Source organism: Balaenoptera acutorostrata, chromosome 15, assembly GCF_949987535.1.
Source record: "Balaenoptera acutorostrata chromosome 15, mBalAcu1.1, whole genome shotgun sequence".
Classification (NCBI taxonomy): Eukaryota; Metazoa; Chordata; class Mammalia; order Artiodactyla; family Balaenopteridae; genus Balaenoptera; species Balaenoptera acutorostrata.
In genome coordinates, this window is record NC_080078.1 from 81487844 (window position 1) to 81508955 (window position 21112).

Below are 21112 nucleotides of genomic sequence, written 5' to 3' on the forward strand. Positions count from 1 at the left end.
AATTTTTTAAATTTTACTTAAGCAAGATTAAGCACTGCTATCAGTGAGTTTCTATTATTACCACTTAACCAGTACTACCTTAAGTATTTTGCAAAGATTTTGGACAGGACTAACTTCAGAGAGATTTCAACGAACTAAAAAAAAAACTACCTGTATTCTTTAACTATCTACAAAGAAAACACTGCACACACACACACACACACACACACGTGTGTGTATATATATTTGTATATCTGTGTGTATATAACACACACACACACACAGATATACGAATCACTATAACCATTATATTACCCATTACCCTACACAACTACACCTCTTTTTCCACAGTGCCTAATGGTGAGTGTTCTTAATTATAGCCAATTTAACCAACTTCAGATTATATATAAACAAGGGCAATGCCTTTTAAGGCATGAGATCTTTCTTTAGCCACATTTAAATATTCCCCTCCCCATCTCTGTTGAGTAAATACTAAAGCTGTATGTCTGGCTCTTTCAAATCACCTATTTGCTTTCAAAAAAAAAAAAAAAAAAGTCTCCCTTCAATTAATACAGTCACTACTCAGCAGACTTATATACTGAACTGAAAAGAACTTATCCACTAATTTAAAAAACACAAAAACACTTCTTCTGGTATAACTGAACTGTTCTGAGGTTATCCTGATTTGTTACAGGTAGGAAATATAAAAAGTGTTCTTCCTAATACTGACTCAGGAACAAAACGTATGTGAACTCTCCATTTCCAGTCCATAGAACTGTATTTTAAATTCAGAAGGTTCCCCGACACACTAGAAACTAATGAACACCAACACACAAAACATTACACAAACCCATTAAAAAACTAGCAGCTCACTCCAGGGTTGCTCTCCCATAGCAAGTGGAGGACCTGCAGGCCAAGAGCAACTCTGGTAAAGCTCGAGGACAAAGGCTAAAGAATTAAACTAATTCTCTCATACAACTTATTCAGCTGTCTTTTTGGGTTTAGTAATTTTATTTCTCAACTTTATCACAAAATTACCAAACTGGCCCCAAATTTCCAGTAACTCAGTTATGTTGTTACCCTGGGCAGGAAGTTATGAGGATGTTCAGAAGAGTCCGTCCACAAATGTTCAAATATAAAGTGTTCTAATGAGCATTCCAACCCAAAGCGTAAATGAGCAACGTGTGGTGGCACCTGGCTGACAGGGGCTGCCCCTCTATTTACTGGGAAGATAGATTTATACAAGAATTGAGCTTACTTATCAATAGCTGCCGATTTTAGGAAAGGATGGTCCCTGTCCTCCGACTTCCTCAAAGTCAGATTTCTATCTGCCCTCATGGTCTCAATTCCCAACCCTTTGCCCTACATACCACTGCAAATTTGCCTAACCATAGTATCAGTTGGAGAAAAATCATCCAGATCACCTTACTGCCGAAAGTCAACATTTCACCAACATTTCAGAAGGTTTTATACTGCCCCCAAATGAGGCCATTCAGCTATGATGATCAAGCTTCCCTCCCCCAGATTTAAGAAATTTCCTGCTGTCTTTGTGTAACTCATTCTTTCTTCCATGTGCATTTAAACTAGGCAGCACCCCTCCCCCAAAGATCTGAAGATGAGGCATACAAATCAAGACTCTTCCACTGTCACGACTTTCATTTACATGCTGTAACTAAACTCTTCACTATTTAGAATATTTAATATGATTGGATTCCTCTAAGTCCACTTCAGTGGCTGTTCTGTAAATACCTTCCAGGTTTTTTTTTTTTTTTTTTTTTTGCAGCACACCTCAACAATTTGAAAACTACTCAGTATATTCCAAATAAAGTCATTTAACTTAAAATCTCCTTACATTTATTTTATTCTACGGGAATGAATACTCCTCAGTTTATCTAACTGTCTCATGTGTTTCATTCTTACTGTGTAATTCTGAAGCTTGAAAATACATAGCCATTGTTCAGTTCTTTGACCTCACCTTTCCAATTCATCTATTAAACACACTATTACACAATTAAACTGAAATTAGAAATGAACCATTTAAAACAAGTCATACCCAGCAACCTAGAAAACCCTTACAGGCCATAGTGGCATCTGTGAACTGGAATGATCTGAATTGACTTTTTTTCTTTTTTTTTTTTTTTTTTTGAGCAAATGGAAACAAAGCTTCATGTAAAACATAAAAAAGGTCCATTTATAGTCTTGAGAGATAAAAGTCTATCTTTTTTTTAAACTAGTAGACTGTAAGCAGTAAAGACTCATGAAAACTACTTAAAAGTTCTTATCAACCAATATCATGTTTGGGACAACTGTGAGAAAAGAATGTAATTTTACAAAGTGGGAAAACAGCACATCTTTTGGGACCCCTGAGGCTCTAATCAAGCGTATCAGAATTAAGAGTGCTCTGGGTTGGCAAAGCAACCCTGCTGTGGCAAAAACAGGCCATTTCATCATAAATGTTGTTAAAAGAGAGAGAAGTGATTAGCATTTATCTGAAATGAGGAGACAGAGGGACTCTGTCCTTGCCAGGCCATTATATTCCTTAATTATTTCATCAGTTTGTAAGTGACTTGATGACTGAGTCTTATTTCCAGATTTCCTCTTGAAAAGGATCACTGGAAGGGGTTTTTATTAAAACAGGGGCTGCTATTCCTCCCTGAAGTTCCACTGCCAAAAATGGAGGATTATTAAGAGAAGGCAGACCAACCTCCACCTTAAACCTTTACTGGGAAAGTCAAAACCTTCACCCCTCCCTCTTCCTCCCCTACTTGGGGAAAAAAAAAAAAAAAAAAATCAAGCTGTTATCTAAATCGATTCTTCAGGACAAAGGAGCAAAACATTTTCTACAAGTTTTATCTAAGTGGTGTATTAGTTCCTTTTTTTGATTAAGAAGTGAAAGGGAATAATATGAACCCAAGACAACTACTAAACTTCGATCTCACAAGTTATTAAAAACAAAAACACACAGCAAAGGTCAAACGGCAGTGTTAGACGGTGTTGTGAAGATAGAAGGACTGAAAGAAGTTGGACACGAAAGAAAAAAGTCTGTGTCCTTTACCTAGAAAAATCATAATCTTCCCCTACTCCCTCCTCCAGCACGCAAATCAATGTGCAATTCTACAGGAGCAACCTCCCTCATCTCGCCAAATAATTAAAATTCCAAACAATCGGATTATTAACCCTATTCTACCAAACAAGCCAAATAAATGATAAATTTGGCCTGTAGCTATTGACAACTGAATTTTTAAGTAAGTCCCTGCCTCTGGAATTCAGGACTCATATAACTGATTTAAAATGGCAGCAATGTGGGGTGGGGGTCGACTTCCACTAAAACACCAGGATTAAAACACACACACACACACACACACACACACACACACACACGCACGCACTCACGCGCGCGCGCGCACACACTACTACAGTTTTTAGAATACTAAACAAAACAGTATCTAAAATAAACAGGACTTCTCAGAAAAAGTCATCTACCATTAAGGACACACCTTAAAAGTTCTTAGCACACATTAACTAAGCAAGCACAAACTAGTGGTTTGACTGTTATATTTTTCAGACAAAAAGCAATTAGGTTATTGCTCTACACTTGTCATTACTGCGCTGAAGGCTTTTTAGAAAATCTAGATCTATTACTCATTCTCAAAGTATTACAAAATTCACTATTTTAAGTCTTATTTGGTATCAATCAAGACAGTCCATTCATTCCGGGGGGGGGGGGGAAGTACAGTCGAAAACATTTTAAATGTACTTCTTGACACATACAAAAGAGAAGGTAAAGGCCTCCTAAGGACCCCTACCTAGTGGCCAGGCCTGGCTGGCAGCTGCTGTTACCCTGCCTTTTCTTTTGTTGGGCTTAATCTCATGTCAACTCATTCAACCAACTCAAAAGCGATGAAGACATAATTGAATCAACCTGAACTAAATCAGACCTAGGCTTCTTAAAACATACACCTTAATGATTCCAAACGATCTAGAAAACTAGGAAACCTGCTAGTTTGCACGGCGGTCAATAACATAGGACCCCAGACCGGCCAAAGAACCACTGTACCCGCCTTGTCTTTAATACACGTTAAGGAATGTTCAAGCTTAACGCTCCAAGCCCTATAGGCTGATTCAGAAAGATAAATTGAGGCTCAAGGAATTTCAAAGGGGAACAACACAGCAAAGCCTCAAACTCTGAAGTGACTATCCTTTTCTTGGAAAAAGCAACAAAATGAGAGAAAAGAAAGTTTACACTGCTCCAAGTGTTAACAGGCTGCTTGGGGTCCCAGAAGTGGCCACTGGTGGCCCTCTCCTGCTCTCTTTACTAAGCCCTGGGGGGAAACTGCCCCCCCGCCCACCCCACCCCCACCCACCCGCCCAAGAATGTGGCTTCCCGTTCTCGGTGGCCCTACCCTGAATCCTAAAATGTGGGTTCCAACCCGGGACTTGAACTTCTGTTCCGATCCCCGGGGCGCAGGTACCGCGGCCTGCGCACCCCGCAGGCCAGTTCTGGCCCCCTCGGAGCAAGACCGCCCGGGCCATCCCATAATCCAGCCTCCCGGGGCCCCCAGCAGCGCCCTCTTCCCCCTCTCCCTCCCCATCCCGTGCGGCTCGCATTTTGGGGCCAAATCAAGAGTGAAGAGAGCTCTACATCTGAAACTGAGCGGTCTCGCCCCTCAGCGCCTCCTGATAGAAACTTCCCTTTTAAAAAAAAAAAAGAAACACTTTTAGGCTAACATTTCAATCCCTCCTGCCCTTCAGAGTTCCTAGTTCTGCTTCCAGCTGGCTTTACGTCTCCCACTAGAATTGAGTGATAAACATATTCTTAAAGCATTTAAGGGTTATTAAAAAAAAAAAGTTAAAAAAAATATTTTAAAATTAAAGGGGGGGGAAAAAAAAACACCTTATCACACATCCAGGAAACGCAGCCCGGTGCACCGCCTGCTCAGGGATGGGCAGAGGACCGGGGCTCCCGGGGACGTATTTGGGGGCGCCCGGGGGGCTGGCTGGGGTGCGTGGCCGGGTCCGCGGCGAGGCCAAGCCCCTCCCTCGGCCCCTGTAGACGCGCCCTCCGCCCGGCCCGTGCGGACGGTCCCGGCCATTGTTTGCGGGGGACGCCTGTTAGGACGCATTGTTTTGGCTGTTTCCAACTTGCCCCGGCCCCTCTCGGGCCATAGCAGGGGACCCCGCGCCGGCCCGCTCCCCTCCGCCCGCGCCCCACGGCAGAGTGGGCAAACGGGGAGACCTGCCCGACGGAGCCACCCAACTTTTCAGGAACAGCCCCCCACGCAACCCCCCACGCAGCCCCCGAGCTCCCTCCGGCGGGCCCCTGGCTCCCGACCCAGGGAAGGGGGCACTCCTCCGCCCCCAAGCCATCTAGACTGTTTCCCATAGTGAGTGTGATGGTCAAACACAGTCTGTGCATACCGGGGGCTCGCCCGACACCTTCTCGCCACTGGAATCGCTCAGAAGCCGGGAGGGGAGGGGGCGCCCTAGAGGAGCGGAATAGAGAGTAGGAATGGGGGGAGGCCGGCGAGGCGGGGGAACCGTTCGGGGAGAGGGCGAGATAACGAGCACGGGAAACTCGAGGGCGGGCTCGGGGGACGCCAGAGGGGCGAGACGAGGAGCCCCCTGGGGCCCCGCGCGGGCGGGGGGCGCGCCCCCTTTACCTGCGGCTCCGGCTCCTCGGCCATTTCCTCGCTCAGCGGCGGCCGGGACTGAACTGACACCACACGAGCGAGCCGAGGTTTGAATGAGGAGGGAGCAGGCGAGGAGGGGAGGGGGCGGGGAAGGCAAGAGGGAGGGGAGGCGACGAGGAGTTTCTCTCGGCCTTTTGTGCGGACACCTCCCGGATTCCGCGCCCGCACCGGCCCCCCAAAAGAGACTGGGGGCCACTGCGCGAGAGGCGAGGCCATCCCCCAGGGCGCCTCGGGGCTTGGCGCCTTGAAGACCCCCCAAAAGGAGCGTCCCCCACCCCCACCCGGAGGATTTGGGGGCCGGGCTCACCTCGGGCGCGGGGCTAAGGTGAGCGGGGCGGGGGTGCTCACGGGGGTCAAAGGCGCGGGCGCCCCCTACTCGTCCGCGCGAGGACAGTGCAGGCGCGGGGGGTCCCTAGAGCCGCCGGGGCGCGGCGCGTCAGGCGCAGGGGGACTGTTGGGTCAGAAAGTGCTCAGGGAGCAGCTGTTGCGCCCTCCCTCAGCCCGGCCGCTCGGAGACGCCCCGCCTCCTGCCTTCACCGGCCGCCCGGCCACGCCCTCGGCCACGCCCCCGCATCCACGTGATCTGCGCAGGCGCGCCCCTGCCCCGCCCACCGCCACGGACCCCCGCCTCCCGGACGCGAGCGAACGGTCGAGCGCGCGCACTCCCTGTTCTCGCCCTGCCACTCCCGCGCACGCGCGCGCCTTTCACCACCCCCACATCTCCCCCCTCCCGCCATCCGGCTTAACGTGGCCCGCGCGCGCCCCGGCGGTTCCAGTGACAGGTACGCGGGGAGGGGGCCACGAGGGCAGCGCGCAAGCGCAGTTCCAGGCCTCTGCCTCGCCGCTTCCCCCTCCCATGCAAGGTGTGCCCAGGCTAGGGGAGGGGCTGGTCGCCCGAACTCCTGGGTCATCCAGCATTACCAACAAACGAAAAGCCTTTACCCCCATTTGGGTAGGTTAGAAGGCAACTGTGCACAAACAACATTTTTTCAGATTTTCTTCAAGCATGAGAAAGGTCGATAAGATAAGATGATTAAAATATTTTTTAAATTAGTATCTTCGTAAAGCTACTTTTGTTACTATTTTTCTGAAAGGGCTGAGCTTGCGCTGCTATAACTTGAGGTTTCTAAACTTGGCCTAGATGCCAAGAATCCACTTGGCTTTGATAGAAATCCACGTGGATGAAACCAGGCTTAAAACTGGGGGGCGGGGGGGGGGGAACTTCCCCCTCCCCTTAATTGAAAGCGTTTCCCAACTATTCTTTTTATTTGCTCACTAAAAATGAAAAGGTTATGATTCCGAAGGTCAGTGATATTCCCCCATTTTAAGTAAGCCCCAAGGAAGAACCAAAGAAGCAACAATCACATCCACCAAGTTCTCTGCCCCAAGATGCAAACGAATGCAAAAGTAAAGGGTGCTACGTTAAGTCACCACAAAATAGCCAAGTTTGTCTTGTTGTGTTTCTTTTTTTTATTGGCCTTCGGTGTATCCAAAATGGAAAAACTTAAAACATATCAAGAAAGGCCCTTAAAGTATATATTTAATAAATCAGGACAAAAAAAGCCCTACATAAATGCTCCGCTGGTGAGCAGTGCAATCCTTAATAAGTAGGAAATGGAACTTGAGAGACAGTTTCTCAGCAAAGGGGAAGAATTTGCCAAGTGTGATGTTTTGCTGTCATTTTATATATAACTACTAACCCCACATATGGTCTGGTTAGTCTTTTTTAAAAAGGAAGTGAACCAATTACTTACTCACACTTAATTAATTAGCAGTTCCAAAAGTAGATTCTTAAGCCAGAACTTTTTTTTTTCCTCACTCAAGTACACTGATATTGATCACTTCTAGTACTAGAGTTCCTTTTCTCAGGGAAGATGAATATCTTTCTTTAAAATATTTTTTAAAGTCTTATAGTCACATACCAAAATACAGTCCATAGACACACTCTTCCTAAACAAGAAACTTCATTTAACTTACCAAAACAAATGACTTCGGGCACTGCTACAAAACAAAGAAACTATGAACAAGTGAAACCAAATTGAGTCTTCACATAAGTGTAGCCTCACTCTACATGTTAATAGATAACCTTTGAACTCTGAAACCTTGAAAGCTGTAAACACAATAGCACTGATAGTTAAAAATCCTAGTGTCAAAATTGAGCAAAAAGAAAAGTCCTAACTTTTCAGTCGGAATAGGGAAACAATCAAATGTTTTGACAAATAATCGTTTCACTAAGAACAATGAGGCTCCTGGCTCTCAGACCTTGTTGCTACTGAATTATTTTCTGAGCAAAAAATGGTACTTTTCCCTATGCCCTCACAAAACTACCACTTTGTGAGCATAATAGCATCATATGGTTTGTTAGTTACTGTTTCTCTCTCCTCCCCCCGCCCCCGCCCGGCAAAAAATAAAAAATAGAACAACAACAAAAAAACCGTATTACCTTGTAGATTTTCAAATTGAAAGTAATTTTATTAACTGATCTATCCGCTAAGCGTTTTATAGGCAATCTTAACGTTTGAGCAAAGAATTACAAAGAACCTTATTCCTGGAGACGTGCCAACAAAACTGGGAAGTCGTTGAAAAATTCTGCCAATGGCTGAGTGCTGGGTTGCAAACACATACTGTGTTTTTAAATGGACATAGAGTGATCTGAATGCGCTGTAAGGGCGTCTGTGGGACACATTCGGCCCCTTAGAAGGTGGAGACCCACACTTAAGATTTACTTGGAAAGCGTGTATAGTTAAAACAATTAAGAATGAAAACTCCAAAAGCAACAGGAGGACGCCAGGAACATTCGGTTTTGTAGTAAAGCCAGGAACTCACTATTATCGTATGAAATGAAAATCGAAAATCGAACGTTGGTCTCCATATACTTAGCTCCGCCCACGCATAATCCTGTTTCCCCCCCCACGCCCCCCCCCAGCTAGACTATCTCTAAAGGAGTCAGGTGCTGCAGAGACGCAGGCGACACAAACAATGGAACCAGAAATGTCCCTTCAAATGTGAGCTCATGCTCGGCACACGTTATTCGGGGAGAGAGCGAAAGACCCCACTTCACCTCTTTTTAATGCGACGCACATCACCTACACCTCATTTTTCACAATTATCCAAACAGACCAGCCCTCCTTAAGATATATTTCCCAGTGTATGCTTATAAAATCGCACCATTATCTCTGATCTAATCCCAGTGATAGGAGCCCTCTGGCTTTAGTTAACTTCTGATTTTCTCTCCAGCTCCTGCCTGCCACCGCATTCTCAGATCTAACAACAAAAAACCCTTCTAATTTGCTATATTTAACATTCATTGGAATCATCTTTTGAGAATTAGCCTTCATTAGCAGAGGAGGGTGCCGTTATGATCTTCTTATTTTCGCAAGTATTTATTTTACTGTGGAACTATTATAGAGAAACGATTTGGAAACTGTATGTAAATCCCTGGAGCTGAAACGGAGCCAACACAGACTTAAAAGAATTCAGTGTTCAGAGCAGGAAAACCTGAAAAACTGCAGTGAGGAGTTAGCAGGAAAAGAAAATGAAAAAGTTAGGCAAACCTGCCAGCTCTGCAAACTACAAGGGACATTTGAGAAGGAAATGAAGAAGGGCAGCTCTTTTAACAGGACAGAATGCACTAAATGAAGTAGGGATCACCAGCGACTCCAGGGAACACCAAACTTCTCTCTTTCCTATTAAGTTTCTTCATCCCATTCAAGTCATCTCACAATTTTAAACGCCCTACAAAACATCATAATAATACATGATAAAAATAAATAGCAGAAATTACCTTGCAGAAGTAGAGGCAGGGTCTGGAACCAGGAGGCTTTCTCTCCCTGAGTTGGCCGGTCCACCTGACTCAGAACAATACTGGAAGAGATGTGATTGCTGGTTTTTATAAGCAAACCAAAAAAGGGAGGGGCCAAGAATAAGGCTCAGTATAAATAGAGGTTTAGATGCAATCCCAGCTTGACTAACCAATCATGGCTGTGTCTGCCCCATTGGCAAGTTTGGTGAGTACCCTGCCCCACTTTACAAGCACAACTTCTGTGCATCTTCTCCAATATCCTGGATGGTTTTCCAAGGCTGACTCCACTCAAAATGTCACTGTAAACTTTCTTTAAAAATTACACGGGTCACAAATAAAAGAAACTAGAGAATATAACAAAAAAGAAACACTCAGATATAGAGAACAAACTGGTGGTTACCAGTAGGCAAAGGGAAGAGGGGGAGGGGCAAGATAGGGGGAGGGGATTAAGAGATGCAAACTACTATGTATAAAATAAATAAGCTACAAGGATATACTGTAAACACAGGGAATAGAGCCAGTATTTTATAGTAACTGTAAATGGACCTTTAAAATTTGTGAATCACTATGTTGTACACCTGAAACTTATATAACATTGTACATCAACTATACCTCAATTAAAAATATATATATATAAAGTACTAGGGATGCAATATGCAACATGATTAGTATAATTAACACAGCTGTATTTTATATATGAACGTTAAGAGAGTAAATCCTGAGTACTCATCACAAGGAGAAAAAGTTGTTTGTTTTTTTTTTATTTTGTGTCTATATGAGATGATGGATCCTCACTAAACTTACTATGGTCATCATTTCGTGATTGTGAAAAGTCAATCATTATGCCGTACGCCCTAACCTTACGCAATGGCATATGTTGAATACTTCGCAATAAAACTAGAATAAAAATAAATTACATGGGTCACGACGTAACTTTTGGAGCACCTCTTTAAAGCTTTTGTTCTCATCTAATATTCCAAATGGGGAGCTGTGGGGTGAGGGGGAGGTGATGGAAGAGGAAAGTAACTAACATCTATTGAAATGCAATTTTCATCATCATCTCAGTAAATGGAACCATCTTCCATCCACCCATGTAAGCCAAAACCTGGAAGTCAAACTATGATATTTCATCTCCAGCCCCACCCCCGTCTCTCACACACACAAACACACACACACACAAACACACACACACACACCTTTAATCCATCAGCAGGGCCTATAATTTCTATCGTAATACATCTCAAATCCCTAACACAAGGCTACTCCACAGCACCACGATTTCTCACTCCTCCAAATAGACCAAGGTGTCTCCAAGCTTCTTCCTTTCTAGGTTTGCCTTGGTTATGTTCTTCACCCATAGCCCAAGAGATCTTTTACAGTGTAAATCAGATCGTGTCACCACCCTGCTTAATGGCTTCCTATTGCCTCAGGAAAAAGAACAAACTCCAGAGCCTGCCTGCCAACCCTGTAGATCTGGCCCCTGCCTAAGTCTCCAGCCTCAAGTCTTGGCAAGCCCTCTGCATAGAGCTCTAAGCTCCAGCCACAAGGCCTTCTCTCTGACCCGGAGGCTCCAGCCCTGTGTTTCCCTTTGCCTAGTTCTATCTCTCCAGTCTTTCAGGAAATCAGCTTCTATTCCTCCTGAGAGGTTTAAACTCTGGGCTCTCTGGGGGGAGGCCCTCTGACAAGGTGTTGGAAGGTCTTCTCTCCAATAATCCAATCTTGGGCTCAAACATTCCTGCTCCAACCTCTTGACAGCTGCATTAATCCTAGAATACTATTTAATCTCCATGGGTTTCAATTCCTGATCCATAAAATGGTGTGATGAAGAAGAAGATGGAGGAGGCAGGGAAGGGTGAGGTAATTTTTTTTTTTTTTTTTAATTGAAGTATAGTTGATTTAGGGACTTCCCTGGCGGTCCAGTGGTTAGGACTCAGCACTTTCACTAAGGTGGGTTCAATCCCTGGTCAGGGCACTAAGATCCTGCAAGCCTCTTGGTGTGGCCCCCCAAAAAAAAGTATAGTTGATTTACAGTATTACAATATTATATTAGTTTCAGGTATATGACATAGTGATTCAAAATTTTTGTAGATTGTACTCTAAGGTTATTATAAGGACTTCCCTGGTGGTCCAGTGGTTAAGACTCTGTGTTTCCAATGCAGTGGGCATGGGTTCCATCCCTGGTCAAGGAACTAAGATCCCATGTCATGTGGCGTGGCCAAAAAAAATTTTTTAATTTTTAAATTTAAAAAAAAATGTATTATATTGTTGGCTATATTCCCTGTGCTGTATAATATCAATATATTCTTGTAGAAGAAAGTAGATCTTAAAAGTTCTCATCACAAGGAAAAAAAATATTTGTAACTATGTGAAATGATTCATGTTAATTAAATGTATTGTGGTCATCATTTCGAAATGTATACATATACCAAATTACTACATTGTATACCTTAAACTTATACAATGCTATATGTTAATCATATCTCAATAAAACTGGAAGAACTATATAATAATATAATTATATTACTTATATAAATAGTATTTGTTTTCATAAGACTCTTGGGAAAATTGAGGCACACTGTGTAAAGCTTGTAAGCCCAGAGTTTTGCAGGCCTGGCATTGTTCTAGGCACCGGAGCTAGAGCTTACAGTAAGCAAAGCAAACGAAGTTCTTTCCGTTTTTGGAGCTTACCTTCTAGAGGGAGGCAGACAACACACAGGCTCAGTGGCGAGGGGAAGGTGCCTGCTGTTTTTTGGACTGGGGCTCCCTGAGGAGCAGAGACCTCCAGGAAGTCGGGTGGCAAAGCACACTAAGGCAGGGAGCACAAGGTGAGAAGGCAGAAGACAGGGCAGAAGACAGGCTGACCCGGGGAAAGCACTGCAAGGAGGCCAGCGCATCGGGGCCCAGCGGGTGAGGACAGGGGAGCAAGGAAATAATAGGGCAGGACCTTGTAAAGACAGAGGCAAGGACTGGGTTTTTTTGTTTGTTTTTTTGGCCGCATCACAAGGCATGTGGTATCTCAGTTCCCAGACCAGGGATAGAATCCGTGCCCCCTGCAGTGGAAGCGCAGAGTCTTAACCACTGGACCACCAGGGAAGTCCCAAGGACTCGTTTTTGACTCTGGTAGCAGTAGGATATCAAAGATGGTCAATTCTCTGCTCTCATTTTATTTGCCATATCTGCAGCCCTCGATACAGTCAGCCCTTTCCTCTTCCTTGACACACTTTTCCCCCTGATTTGGGACACTGCGCTTTCCTGATTTCCACCAATCCTCACTGGCTGCTCCTTCTCTGTCCCCTCTGCTGGTTCTCTTCCCCTGACCTCCAGACGCTGAAGTGCCCCAGGGCCCAGTGCTGGAGCCTGGTCTTTTTCCTACTCATTCCCTAAGTATTTCATTCAGTCCAATGGCTCAAAATACCATCTATAAGGCTCCTAAATTTATATATTTCCCACCCAGACCTCTCCCCTCAAACCCCAAAATATATTTCCAGCTGTCTACTCCAGCTCCATTTAGACGTCCAGAAATTATTTCTAGATTTCAACCTCAGACCTTCTCCCATAGTCCTCCACCACTAATGAATACATAAGATCATAGAATTGCATGAGACTCTCCAGGAAGGGAATGTAGATGGAGAAGAAAGAGTGAGTGGGTAGAGAGCTGGGTCAGCCAAGAAAAGAGTGGGTAGAGAGCTGGGTCAGCCACCGACATTGGATCATGCACCCCTGCCAGGTACCCCCCGAGCTCAAACCAATGCAATTATACTCATCACACATTATAGTAATTATTTCTGCCTGTCCTCCTCCCACTAGAGTCTAAACTCCATAGAAATACATGATACTGTGATTTGTTCTCTGCTGTATCTCCAAGTCTTAGTATGATGTCTGTCTATTGCAGCGATCAATAAATGTGTTCAAGACAAATGAATATAGAAATAATACTAATGCATAGAACTCAGCCGCAGTGAGATCCAGCCAAAAGGGACCTGAAGTTTGGGTGTTCAGGCCAGTCACTGGGGTCTTGGCTCAGTTTTCTCATCTGTAAAATGAGGCTTCCAAGCTCTGTTCGACCTGCCTCACTGGATAGTGGGGTTGCCCCCTGTCATACCACGGGGAAGCTCCGTGCTGTATAACAGCAAAGGGTCGTTTTTACCATGACTCTTGTCTTGACTGCTGAGTGTCAACTCGGCAGGGGGTTCTGCTTGTGTCTGGACTCACCTTTGGGTACACCTGGAACTCAGCTCCCCTGATGACCTTTACATCAGACCTGAAACCCAAGAGGTCCCGCACTTTGCTAAAAGAGCATTCAGAGTCTTTGAACTCACTTTTCTCTCCCTTTTGGATGAGATAACTGGTGTAGTGAATGGTTTATATAATTGGTTGGTTAGGAATTTTATTTTCTTTCATTTTTTGGTCTGAATCAGACTGTTAACTCCATCAAGAGTGGGGACTTGTCCAAACTCACACCCAGCAGAGCCTCCTGCATTTCTCTGCCTTGGGATGGGTTGGGTGGACTAAACCACTGACAGTTCAAAAAACTTCTATGCCAGAAACAGGGCCAGCGTGCTGAAAGGCTTAGCTGATAAGCTCTAACGTTGATTGAGTTCATGTGTGCTTTTCATTTTGTAACTCATTTAATCCACCTAACGACCCTGCGAGGCAGGGCCTATATTTTTCCATTTTTATAGACAAAGAACGTGGGCACAAAGAGATTAAGTAGCTGGCAATAAGCAGCAGAGCCAGGCGTCTAAATCCAGCACCTGCCTCTAAGGCCTCTGTCCTTACCTACAGATACACAACCTTCCTCATACCCGGGTCCCCTGCCTAGGTCTCCACCTCGGCTCCTCTCCCCCCCTTCCCCCCTCCCTCACTGTCCTTCATCACAATGGCCTCCTTTCCTGTGCAGACACCGGCCAAGCCTCACCCCAACACCTCATGGTGTATCCCCAGGACCTTGAACCACGCCTTTAACATAGTAGCTGCTCATTAAAATACCGGATGCAAAATGAGGATGAATGCTGTGTGCCAGGTGCCTGCCATCTACTATCTCATTACATTCACCTAGTAATGGGCCCAGCATTTTTCCCACATACCAGGGATACAGCTGTGAGGAAAGTGGATTCTGAGCTTGCAGAGTAAAGCATACTCATATGCCTACTAAAATGAAATTCCAAACTGTGTTGAATACACTGGGAAATAAAAAAAAACAGGGAATAAAATGTTTAGTATCTCCATCTACTGCCTTCTGATAAACATTTGATAAACCATTCTCTGCTTACCTATCTCCTTGCTCTGTGATGGCTTCCCGTCCCACTGTCACTTTGAATCTCTCCAAATACATGTGCCATGTATGTGCAAAAGTCAATCTGTAGCCATCCTGCCCATCCCCCAAGGACCACGCCAAATGCCACACCCTCTCTTCGTTCAGTCACTGTTTGCTCACCCCTCCTTTGTGACATTTGCTGGGTTATGCTCAGCCCACCTGAATAAATCACAGGCTCCTTGAAGGGAAGGCCAGTTTCCTCCGTGTCACAGTTGCTGGCACACAGGAAGTGTCTCAATATTTAGCTGTTCTATTTAATTAAATAAACATGCTCCCTGATTGGCAGCTGCCAATCCAGGAGAGATGCAGATGATCACATCTCTGTCACACTGAGCTCTTCACAATCTGCACTGATCTTTTCAAAAGTCAAGTGTGATCACATCAGGGCCCTGCCCCAAACTCCCAACGTCTCTGAAAATAAAGACAAAATTTCTGGCAGGATCTGGTGGGCCCTGTGAAGACTTTGGACTTTATTCCAAAAGCAATGGGATGCCAACGGGGGAAAAAAAATAGTAGTAAAACCGAAAGAACTATTGAACTTCAAGTGTTTCTTCCTTGAGAGATTATCTCCTGAAGGATCTCATCCTGGTTAAACAAAGAGGCCACAGCAAACATGAAGAAGTTACAGTTCTCTTACTTCAAGCCCCCATTTTCCTCTCCTTGTGCCAAGGGTAGGATCACAGAATCAAAGCAGTCACGGATCGCCGTGCCTGGCACCAGCTGTAATCTGATCAATCGTGACCCCTCGAGTCATTACTGCCTTTCCTTAAAAAAGAGTAAACTGAGGCTCAGAAGAATTAAGTAGGCTGACTGAGGTCACACAGCTAACAGTTTGATTCCCTATCTTCCAGACTAAGGCCAATGGGCCATTTGAACCCAACGTCAAACCTCAACTCTGTCACCAACCTAAATTTCCTCACCTCTAAAAATCAACACTGGGGCTTCCCTGGTGGCGCAGTGGTTAAGAATCCGCCTGCCAATGCAGGGGACATGGGTTCGAGCTCTGGTCCGGGAAGATCCCACATGCCGCGGAGCAACTAAGCCTGTGTGCCACAACTACTGAGCCTGCACTCTAGAGCCCACGAGCCACAACTACTGAGCCCGCGTGCCACAACTACTGAAGCCCGTGCACCTAGAGCCCGTGCTCTGCAACAGGAGAAGCCACCGCACTGAGAAGCCCGCGCACCGCAACAAAGAGTAGACCCTGCTCACCGCCACTAGAGAAAGCCCCCGCGCAGCAACGAAGACCCAATGCAGCCAAAAATAAATAAAATAAATAAATTAAAAATAAATAAATAGGGCTTCCTGGTGGCGCAGTGGTTGAGAGTCTGCCTGCCAATGCAGGGCACACGGGTTCGAGCCCTGGTCTGGGAAGATCCCACATGCCGCGGAGCAACTGGGGCCGTGAGCCACAACTACTGAGCCTGCACGTCTGGAGCCTGTGCTCCGCAAGGAGAGAGGCCGCGATAGTGAGAGGCCCGCGCACTGCGATGAAGAGTGGCCCCCGCTTGCCGCAACTAGAGAAAGCCCTCGCACAGAAACGAAGACCCAACACGGCCAAAAATAAATAAATAAATAAATAAATATTTTTTAAAAATGAAATAAAAAATAATCAGGTACTTATTTAAATAAATAAATAAATAAATAAATAAATAAATGAATAAAAATCAGCACTGATGCACATGGCTTGACACCCTATTTCCTGAATGTTCACCAGTCAGCTGTGTGCGGCTCCAGGGCAAGGTTGAAACCTCCTCACCCAATGTGCCTCCCCTCCCCCCATTCTGGAACAGCCATATTTTACTCCATTGCCCCGGGGCTAGTCCCCTCCCACCTCAGTCACTCCCTGGCGTTCCTGGTGTCCCTGAGTACTCGGCCTGTCTTCCCCAACAGTCTGCAAATCTCCTTTGAAGGTAGGGGAGAAAGGTCATGCAAAGTATATCCCAACAGCAATTAGCAGAGTGCTTTTCACAGAGTTGGGAAGCAATATAGGTTTATAAGATGAAAATATCCTAGACTAGGTCTCAAACATCCATGCCTTCCTTCACACTGCCTGTCAGAGCTCAGCAGCTAGCAAATCTTACAGATGCTATCGTCTCAAAATCTCTCAATGCACCCTTTTCCTTCTTATTTCCACAGTCCTTGTTTCTTGTTTCATTCTGATCTGTGCAGTAATCTCCTAACCAGTCCTCCTGTACCTGTCTTCCTCCTAACCCAGAATACTTTTTCCCGAACCCCACAAATAACCATCCTGCCACTGTCCCGTGCAAAAATCTCCAATTTTACCGAAAGAAGCCATACCTCCCTCTCTTAGGATACAAAACTACGGCCCCAGCCAAGCTTTCAGCCAGATTCATTCCATAAATATTTATTTGGGAGCACTCCTCTGTCCCAGGCACTTGGCTAGATAGTAACTAAAGAATGAGATACAAAACAAATTGCATTCCTACCTTCATGGAGCTTACATTTTAATCGGAGAAATAGACATTAAACAAATCAAAACATAAATAAACAGAAAAGCATATAATTACAGTACAGTAATTACAGTAATTACTCTTTTTTATAATTTCTCAATATATACAAATACTGAATCATTATATTGTACCACCTGAAACTAATATAATGTTATATGTCAGTTATATCTCAATAAATAAATAAGAAATATATATATAGAAATACACAAATAAAAGCTGGTTAATTCTCAAGTGTGGGCAAGGATCCAGGACAGTTTGGTGATAGCTAAATATTTTAATTTCTTTACATGTAAAGCATACTCATATGCCTACTAAAAAGAAATTCCAAACTGTGTTGAATACACTGAGAAATAAAAAAAAAACAGGGAATAAAATGTTTAGTATCTCCATCTACTGCCTTCTGATAAACATTTGATAAACCATTCTCTGCTTACCTATCTCCTTGCTCTGTGATGGCTTCCCGTCCCACTGTCACTTTGAATCTCTCCAAATACATGTGCCATGTATGTGCAAAAGTCAATCTGTAGCCATCCTGCCCATCCCCCAAGGACCACGCCAAATGCCACACCCTCTCTTTGTTCAGTCACTGTTTGCTCACCCCTCCTTTGTGACATTTGCTGGGTTATGCTCAGCCCACCTGAATAAATCACAGGCTCCTTGAAGGGAAGGCCAGTTTCCTCCATGTCACAGTTGCTGGCACACAGGAAGTGTCTCAATATTTAGCTGTTCTATTTAATTAAATAAATATGCTCCCTGAATTCTTTCATTCACTCATGCATTTACTCTCTTACTCAACAAACATTTATTAAGCACCTACTGTGTACCAGGCACTGTTCTAGGTGCTGGGAATGCCGCAGGAAAGCAAACCAATCAAAACGCCTATCCTCACAAAGTTAACATTTAACATTCTAGTGTGTTAATTAAGTACTATGGAGAAAAATAAGGGGAGCGAAGGGGTCAGGAAATGGAAGGGGTAGGTGTGGGAGGCGGGGGGATATTAAATAGGCTAGTCTGGGCCTTCCCTGGCAGACCAGTGGTTAAGACCAAGCTTCCTCTGCAGGGGGCGCGGGTTCGATACCTGGTCAGGGAAGTTCCGCATGCCAAGAAGTGGCCAAAAGAAAAAAAAAAAAAAAGTCTACTGCAGGTTGACTTCATAGGTGGAGACATCTGAGTAAAGATCTGAATAGGGTTCCAGTGGGAGCCATGTGGGGTTCTGGGGAAAGAGGCTAAAAGGTTGGCCTGCAAATACCTTGAAGTGTGTATCCAGTGACTCAAGGAACTACAAGGCAGCTAGCACGGTGGCCGAGTGGCTGGCGTGAAGTAAGAAGAGACGAATCAGAAAATGAGAATGCGGGGGATGCATATAAAGTGCCTGGGGCCTTTGGGACTTTGTAGAGACAGGATTTTATCTGAATGAGCCTGAGGGCCACGGAATGGCTTGAGCAGAGGAATGATGACCTGGCTGGGGTATTAAGAGGCTTATTAAACAGATGATAAAATTAAGAGCACTTCTAAAGTAGTAAAGCAGATAGTCTCCTTTGCTGAAATCACTCGGATATTTAAGTGTGTTCATATTTTCAGGCTACTTTTACAATAACAACAACAAAAACGAGGACAATAGCAATAGAAGAGATAAAAAGGATAAGAAGGGAGAAATAAAATAATTTATTGAGCCCCTGCTATGTGCCAGAGTCTTGACTCCACACCTAATGTATCCAATCAAGCTGTTACTTAGTTCTCCTGATAACCTATCTATATTTATGTAAATATATATATAAATTTAAGTATATTTAAATTCATTTGCCAGATGAGGAAACTATAGCCATCAGAGGTTAACTTGCTTTCTGACTTACTAACTTCTCTAACTTCCTTGAGGTGCTACAACAAAAATAAAGTGAAATTCTCACCCCGTCTAATTCCAAACCCCATGCTGCCACATGCCATTCTTTTTTACCCTAAGTTGTTGACCTTGGCCTTAGGAGACTAGAGGGTAATAATAGGGATCATTGATTAAGTACTTATTACAGGCCAAGCACATTGTATGCACCATTACTGGATACCCAGGCAGAGTCAGTACCCCCTTCGCCCAGATTGGAAACCTGCAACTCCGAGCAGTCATATGGATAGTGGTTAAAGGGCTGAGCTCATAAAACTGGGTTCAAACCAAGACTCTGGACTACCCAGCTGTGCCGCCTTTGCCACCTCACTTGAGCTCTCTTTGCCTCTGTTCTCCCCATTTTACAGATGGAGGTAAGAATACTCACTGACAAGTGTATTTAAGAGGAATAAATAAATCCTCACCTGTAAAATGTTTTGCAGAGACTTTGGCACATGGTAAACATTTAATTAAGACACACTATTATTATGAAGATTATTGCCCATGGTCACAGAAGCTCACCCACTGCAGGACCCTGCCAGGGTACTTATTCATGGGTTGGAGAAGAGAAGTGTGTTTATAGAGGTGAGGGATTTGTCCTCTCCAGACCTGAGTCACTTTCAATCATCTGAGCGCCCACCCAAGGTAGACTAAGTAAGTGGAATTCCCTGGAAAAAAAGATACATACCTCAATCTGGGTGATCCTCCAGGAAGTTTCAGAGACAACCCACCTTTCAGTGTTCCTTGGGCATCTTCTCCAAACTGAAGGTCAAGCAAGGCCTGAGCAACCCCTGAAGGAGGAGGTCAGAGGTTAGTGGCAGCAGGAAAGGATGTGGAACAGAAGAATCTCCTGACTTTAGGTGTGCCCTCTCAAGCCACGCCCTCCAATAGGATATTGGGATTTGGGAGAAGTGCTGGAGAGGAGATTAAGGTCAGAGCCATACCCTTGACAGGCATAGGGTGACCAAAAAAAATCCCTGAGTCTAGACTAAAGATAAGACAGTTGCCCTAAATTTCTGGAGCATAGTTAATCCCAAACCAGCTACTTCACCACTTCACTTTCAGCAGCTCCCAACACGAACACAGCAAGTTTTCCCAGAAACCGGAACTGAATAAAATACAGTCTCCAGAGGCTTCCTGGATCCAAATCCTACTCCACTGCTCAGCTGCTAGGGGACCTCAGCCCGATGATTTAGCCTCTCTACCTCACCTGTAAAATGGGAATAATAGTCCCCAATGCATCAGGCGCCTTTAAGGGTTAAATGGGCTGATGGTGATGAGACCTTAAAAACCTTAAAACTGACTCAGTAAATGTCAGCCAAAACGACATTAGCCATCCCTCTCCCTGTCCTAAATCAGCCCTTCTACTTAACTAATCTCCTTGGCCTCTTTGACAACTTTTTTTCAAACGTCGTTAGCACATTTTGTTGACATATTTTTACAAATACCAAGCCTGCATGTCCTCTTAAAAATATTTTAAGAGATTATGTTTTGTTCCCACTTGCTTTGAGGAACAGCTTCAGCTACGTTGAGTGGGATGAAAACAGTATAAAAGCAAATGAGGATAATAGGACTATCTTTCCTGAACTTTTTCAAAAAAAAAAAAAGAAAAGAAAAAGCAAAGAATTAAAGATTCAGATCCTGGGCTTTTAAAGACCATCTTGCTAAGTATTTTCTTACCAAGTTCCTTCTTTTTTTTTTCCTCCCCCACAAACACAACAGTAACGAGATAGTTTTTCTTTCTCCCTACTTTCAAAAAAAAAAAACCAAAAACTCTGTCACATAAATTTCTCCGAACAAATACAATTGAATTTGCTATAATGATTTGTAACTGATATGCTATGTCCTTTAAAGAAAAGAAGGCTATGAACAGAAATAAACAGTTTCTGAAGCAGTTGTATCCAAAGTCAAGGAATAAGAACAACAACGTGTCCCCAAGGAAACAAAGTAGAATTTGGAATCCAAGCTAAAATG

At 44.3% G+C, this 21112-nt stretch overlaps 1 protein-coding gene across 6 annotated transcripts in view; it reads right to left on the reverse strand.

The window, feature by feature from the left end:
- Positions 1-19845, reverse strand: part of ZNF217 (zinc finger protein 217) — a 38633-nt gene extending 18788 nt beyond the window's left edge. Inside the window, exons 1-2 of one of the 6 annotated variants that reach the window (XM_057529395.1) lie at positions 19827-19845; positions 9454-9533 (exon numbers count right to left, since the gene is read on the reverse strand). The gene's annotated coding sequence lies outside the window, so the exon portion shown is untranslated. Of the gene's footprint in view, positions 1-4382; positions 4404-5397; positions 5419-5639; positions 5876-5976; positions 6173-9453; positions 9534-19826 lie in introns of those variants that run through there. The other 5 variants (XM_057529396.1, XM_057529399.1, XM_057529394.1 and 2 more) reach the window with 5 other exon arrangements.
- Between the last annotated feature and the right edge of the window lie 1267 nt (positions 19846-21112).